This window comes from Sciurus carolinensis, chromosome 11 (genome assembly GCF_902686445.1).
Source record: "Sciurus carolinensis chromosome 11, mSciCar1.2, whole genome shotgun sequence".
Classification (NCBI taxonomy): Eukaryota; Metazoa; Chordata; class Mammalia; order Rodentia; family Sciuridae; genus Sciurus; species Sciurus carolinensis.
The window spans coordinates 121281120-121287780 of NC_062223.1; the positions used below are offsets into that span (position 1 = coordinate 121281120).

A 6661-nucleotide genomic window follows, 5' to 3' on the forward strand; every position below is an offset into this window, starting at 1 on the left:
ATTATTAGAAAAATATTCAGATGCTTGAATGTTCAGCAATATCAACTTGCTAAAAAACAAAAAAAAATTCTAAACACATTTTCTACATCTGTCACAGAATGGTAACAGTGTGTGTACCAGCCCAGGTCCATGGAGCAAGTTTTGAATAGCACTCCTCTAGAAAATTCTCCAGCACTGTTGGCATAACCAGTACATCAGACACGTTTCAGCCTGAAAGGGGCAGTGATTCCTTTATCCAAGGTTTTATCTATTCAGAAAATGAGTTCTCCTTCCCTGCTCCTGCCCATGTGGCTTTCACCAGCACCACAATCCAAGTGCGTAAACTACCGACATGGCATGACATACAGTGTTGTGTCAGGACAAAAGAAGTGTTTTACAGCCAAAGCAGCACAACAATGGATCATATGACCATGGAATCCTCTGGTGTTATCATGTACTCTATCCACAGTAGGTAGTCAGCCATGCTGAAAGGTCAAGTGGCTGGTGTCTCCAAAAACCAAAATAAATGAATCTTGGAAGTAGTGGATAACAGTAAGACTGAATCTTCTCAGAATCACTCCCAGGGACCTACTTGCAGGATTTGTACTTCCCCTTTCTGCATCATCAGACTCTGCCAGGTTAGAGGTCTGGGATCCTAGGATGGGATGCTTCCTCCAGAAATTTTACTGAATTGAAAGCAGGAACTGTCAACTAAGCCATTCTTCACTCCTCCTCCCAGGAAACCAAAAGAACACCATTACTGTATTCCTGTTGTTAATTTAACCTGATTATTATGAAAAGTTTGGATTGGTGCTCCATAGTGAGGGAGCAGAGGGGTCTGAGGAATTCCTGGAAGCCAGGGATCCACAGAGACTTCCTCTGTGCTTCCACATCTAGTGATAAGAACAAACGAGCTGCTGTAGCCACCATAACTCAGGACATGGCCATGCACTCCTCAGGGTGGAAATCTGGGTTACCTCCCCAGGATCTCAGTAGCTGGCTTATTGGTTGATGAGAAGGAAAACTTAAAATGGGTGGAATAAAGGAGAGATGAGGAGGACCAAGGATGCCTTGGGACCAGATGTGGCTTGTTTTCATAATCTTCATGATATCCCAATTTTCTGATCCCCTGAAGAGGTCTCTGTGATTAGTTGGACTTGAACCTCTCGTATCAGAAAACAAGTGAAGGCATTTTGCATTCACAAAAAATGGAGACATCATATTTATACCAGTAAGCCAGGCACAATGGAAGGGCCCATGTGGACATGAACGGTATAAGGATTACACTGTTAGATACTTATTCTGTTCTATCTCAGGTCTTCCAAGTCTCATCAGTTTTGGGGACCATGGACACTTGTTCCACTCCAGTTGCCATGGCAACAAGAAGCTCTGGTTTTCAATTTGCTTCATTCCAAGCAGCAGCCACCTTGATAAACTACTCATGTTGGCACACCTCCTTGTCTGCCTCACCCATCTTTTCCTTCTCCCCTGCCTCACCTTAATGTCCTGGGAGCACATAAGCTTTTGCCTTTGCCTCCATTTAGAAAAAGGTTGTTCTGTCCATAACTTGAAGAGTCTCTGTTATCGCTGCCTTTCTACCTAGATGGGTCAGCAATTATTTATGCCAGAAATAATAGTGCACAGTGTTCCTATTAAAGCTGAATACATTTCTTTAGCTTATCAAACTGTTTAAAGAATTCTAGGCAGATTGAAATGTGGAAATCAGATAAAGCATTCAAGGGGGCAGAGAACAATCACAAAGGCCAAGAGGCTGATGTAGGAGGAAGTGAAAGGAAAAAGCTTTCCATGGAAGAATGTAGCGAATCTGAAGGTCTTCCCGTTGACACTAGGAGCGATCTGAAGACAAGGAGTGCTGCCTCAGAAATGCGACATCCCATCTTCCACAGAAACGTAAGGAGGACTCAGGGAAGTTAGCAATACACGGGAAGTGTCACTGTCTTTAGCAAGATTTGTTAGGGGGACTCTCAAGATGACTAAAGGAACCTTCAGTAAAACTCTCATGGTGAGGTCACGCAGCACCTGGGAAGACGACAAGGAGCAGGAGCTCGGGTGCTTCTGCCTTGGTGTGGCCGTCTGCAGGCTCTGTTGCGGGCTCCAGTGCTGGCGTCCGCTCCAGGAGGAAAGTCAGTTCTGTGTCCTCACAGGACCCCACTCCAGTTCAGGAACCCCAGGCAAAATGTGGCTTTGAACTTCTACTCTGGACAGCCATACAGTACATCACAGGCTGCTGAGGATAAGAAGGAGGAGCCCCTGCATTCCATCCTCAGCAGCACTGAGACCGTTCAAGGGTTCATCTCCAGACATGAGTTCCAGGCAGAGACGAAGAAGCTTTTGGACATTGTGATGCATTCCCTGTACTCAGAAAAAGAGGTGTTTATACACGAGCTCATCTCCAATGCCAGCGATGCCTTGGAAAAACTGCATCACAAGTTGGTGTCTGATGGCCAGACACTGCTGGAAATGGAAATCCACCTGCAGACAGATGCTGAGAAGGGCACCATCACTAGCCAGGACACCAGCATCGGGATGGCACAGGAGGAGCTGGTGTCCAACCTGGGCACGATCAGGGTCAAAGGCCTTTCTGGAAGCACTGCAGAACCAGGAGGAGGCCAGCAGCAACATCATTGGCCAGTTTGGAGTGGGTTTCTACTCCGCCTTCATGGTGGTCGACAGAGTTGAAGTCTATTCCCGCTCAGTAGCTCCTGGGAACCCGGGTTATTTGTGGCTTTCAAATGGCTCTGGAGTGTTGAAATCACTGAAGCTTTGGGTGTCAGAACTGGAACTAAGATTGTCATCTACCTCAAGTCAGACAGCAGAGTTTGCCAGTGAGGCCCGGGTTGGAGACCTGGTAACAAAGTACAGTAACTTCATCAGCTTCCCTCTGTACCTTAATGGAACACCTTGCAGGCCCTCTGGATGATGGACCACAAGGACATCAGCGAGTCGCAGCACGAGTAGTCCTACTGTTACATCACTGGACATTTAACAAGCCCCGCTACACCCTGCACTACAGGACAAACGCACCCCTCAATATCCGGAGCCTCTTCTACGTACCAGAGACGAAACCATCCATGTTTGATGTGAGCGGGGAGCTGGGCTCCAGCATGGTGCTGTACAGTCACAAAGTCCTCATCCAGACCAAGGCTGTAGACATCCTGCACAAGTGGCTGCGCTTCATTCGAGGTGTGGTGGACAGTGAGAAAATCCCTCTGAACCTTAGCTGGAAACTTCTGCAGGAGAGTGCGCTCATCAGGAAGCTCCAGGACGTGTTACAGCAGAGGCTGATGAAGTTCTTTGTTGAGCAGAGCAAAAGGGACGCTGAGAAGTATGCAAAGTTCTTTGAAGATTATAGCTTGTTCATGAGGGAGGGCACCGTGACCACCGCAGAGCAGGAGGTCAAGGAGGACATCGCCAAGCTGCTGAGCTGTGTGTGAATCTTCAGCACTGCCTGCTAGACTGCCGGCTGGACTACGCTAGCCACATGCAGGTCAGACCCCCTGCAACATCTACTACCCGTGTGCCCCCAGCCAGCACCTGGCAGAGCACTCACCCTACTACGAGGCTATGAAAACAGAAGCACACGGAGGACCTCTTCTGTTATGAGCAGTTTGATGAGTTCATCTTGCTGCACCTTCGAGAGTTTGACAAGAAGAAACTGATCTCTGTAGAAACAGACATTGTGGTCGATCACTACAAGGAGGAAAAGTTTGAGGACACGTCACCAACCAGTGACCACCTGTCTGAGAAGGAGACAGAGGAGCCGATGGCCTGGATGAGGAACATGCTGGGGTCTTGAGTTGCCAACATAAAGGTGATCCTTCGCCTAGACACCCACCCTGCCATGGTGATCGTGCTAGAGATCGGGGCTGCACAGCAGTTCCTGTGCATGCAGCAGCTGGCCAAGACAGCTGAGGAGCATGCTCAACTCCTACAGTCCATGCTGGAGGTCGATCCCAGGCACACGCTGATCAGAAAGCTCAGCCAGCTGAGAGAGCCAGAGTCTGAGCTGGCCCAGATGCTGGTTGACCAGATCTATGGCAACGCCGTGATCGCAGCAGGGCTGGTGAATGACCCCAGGCCTGTGGTTGGCTGCCTCAATGACCTCGTCAAGGCCCTGGAGAGATGCTGATGACCTTGTCCTCTCAGGTGCCTAGGAAGTGTCCCCCAAGCAGAGATAGTAAGGACGGGAGACCACCACCTCCCTGAGCTTTATTTACCTCCATTAAAAGTATTTCTTAACGCCCCCCCCCCAAAAAAAAAAAACTCTTATGGTAAAGGGTAAATGTACTATTTTTTTAGAGTGCATGTTTAAGACGTAATAAAATCACTTGCCAAACTCACTAGAACCACCAAATTTTCTCCACTCTGATTGACATATTTGAAAGCATACCATTGGAACAATCTGGAAATTTCTCTAGAGGAGCACTTACAAAGTATGTTCCTGGGAATGTGGGTTCTATGAAGCGTTAATAGGTGTTATGTGAGTGATACACTTTATGACCAAATAAGCTTGGAAAATTTTAGACTATAAAGAGTTGAAGCTGTGTACCCTAGGGTTCTTCTCTGGTCCTTTGGCATTTGTGTTGTGAGTATGCAAGGAAGGGATACTGAACGGGTTGATTCCTAAACTTATTGAACAACAGAACCATTCCCCTGCAATAGGACAGCATGTGGAAGTAGCTTTCAAGTAAATTTAACTTTTTACAGAATATAATTCCTCGTAGAAAATTGAAGGATTTAAGAACAGGAATGATTTTCCTCAATTATTTTTCTAACTGTAAGAGAAAAAGAAGCTATGAAAACATTCTTTTAACAGATAACATTAGAAATCAAATTTGGATTTCTACATTAATCTTTAATAGGATCTGAATTTCATTTTATAGACTAGTAGTTTTCAAAGTGCATGTGTTTATAAATGAGGGCTCAAGACAATTCAATAAAATGTTGAGCAAAAACATTAGAAGTTCTCTATATATATTTTTATATGGTCAGGTTTTGAATTTATATATTTGTGTTTACTTTTAGTACATATAAAATATTAATATGACTGCATATGTACAGAATTTATAAAATACCTGTCTAAATAAGATGTAAAATTTAGTTTACTGTTGGCATGCATGATCACAAAAGTTTGGAAATTGACGCTCTGGATAGCAAGAAACACCGAAGTTTTCTTTAAAACCAAAGAAGTGATATATGATCGGAGGCAAACTTTAGGAAAGTTCTTACGCTGGAGAAAAGCATTTGAAGATACTGTAATACTTAGGAGTGCCTAATCTCATTTTTCATATTTTATTCCTTATTTCAGTTTTCATGTCTTATTCCACTAGTTGGAATTTCTTGGCAAATATATGATTTTCAATAGCATTAGGCGTCTTTGCTTTATTCTTGATTTTAATGAGAATACTACGGAAATGTCACTAAGAAATAAAGAATTTATAGTAAATATAAAATACGTGCCTTTTACTGGATCATGAAAGCATATCCTTGAACCACTTCTCAAGAGAGCAAGTGAAAAAAATGAAAATAAGTAAAACACACACACGCAAAGATCCAACAAAGCATTAGGAGGTTTTTAAAAGTTGTATATTAATTGAAGAACTTGCTGTGTGCCAGGTGAATAAGTTACTTTAAGAAATAAAACAAAATGTGACATAGACATTTCCTGGCAATTCTTTAAACCACAATGAAAAAGAAAATAATCCTGTCATCTCCAAGCTAGAAAAATAAAATAAAAAGTGTTAAAATATCAGTGAAGTCTGATAAGCAGATGATGACACATAATGGGGGTGGGAGGGGGGCAAGAATGGAGGAAGGAGGGACTGTATAGAGGGAAAAGAGGGGTGGGAGGGGTGGGGGGCAAGGGAAAAAATAACAGAATGAATCAAACATCATTACCCTATGTAAATGTATGATTACACAAACGGTATGCTGTTACTCCATGTACACACAAAAACAACATGTATCCCACTTGTTTACAATAAAAATAAATTTTAAAAAATCAGAATACCATATTTATGGTATGGAAAAAGTAGTGTTAAGATGCTGGATTTCTATAAACTTCTCTAGATCAAAGATGATTTCAATCAAAATATCAGCAGATTTTTTTAATGACCAATTCTAAAATTTATTTGGAAATACATAAAATAATATCTAAAATGATTTAAAAGACAAAGTTTGAGTATTTTCACTACCATATTTTAGATTTATTAAAGTTGTATTGAGGTTTTTTTTTAATATCAGTGAAGTCTCTGACATCTCAACTCTTAACATGTTCCTTATAATAACTATAAGAATTGAAGAGAAAAATATTTTGACATAACAATGTTATTTCGTCCAGAACACCTTTCACATTATAAATGATGGCAGGCAGCAGCTAAAGTCTTAATCCAGCTCTTGTCTTCCTGCCCAGACTCAAGGCCAAATTTCTAACTCTGGCAAAGTGAAACACAGTACCCCATCCCTCTGGCCCTGGTGACTGGACATGTGCCCTAAACCCCATCAGTCAGAATCTTCCCCTGGAACTTTATCCACCAAAGTTAGAAGAAAGAAACTCTGCTCTCCCGTCTTAAAACTAGAATGATACAAACTTGAGGTTGCTGGTGCCAATACACCTCCAAATGCAAAAAGAAAATGCTCTCTGTAATAGAAAGAGAAGCAG

At 43.0% G+C, this 6661-nt stretch overlaps 1 pseudogene; it reads left to right on the forward strand.

The window, feature by feature from the left end:
* The first annotated feature begins 1692 nt into the window (after positions 1–1692).
* LOC124959670 (heat shock protein 75 kDa, mitochondrial-like) lies at positions 1693–4129 on the forward strand (annotated as a pseudogene).
* Positions 4130–6661: the final 2532 nt, after the last annotated feature.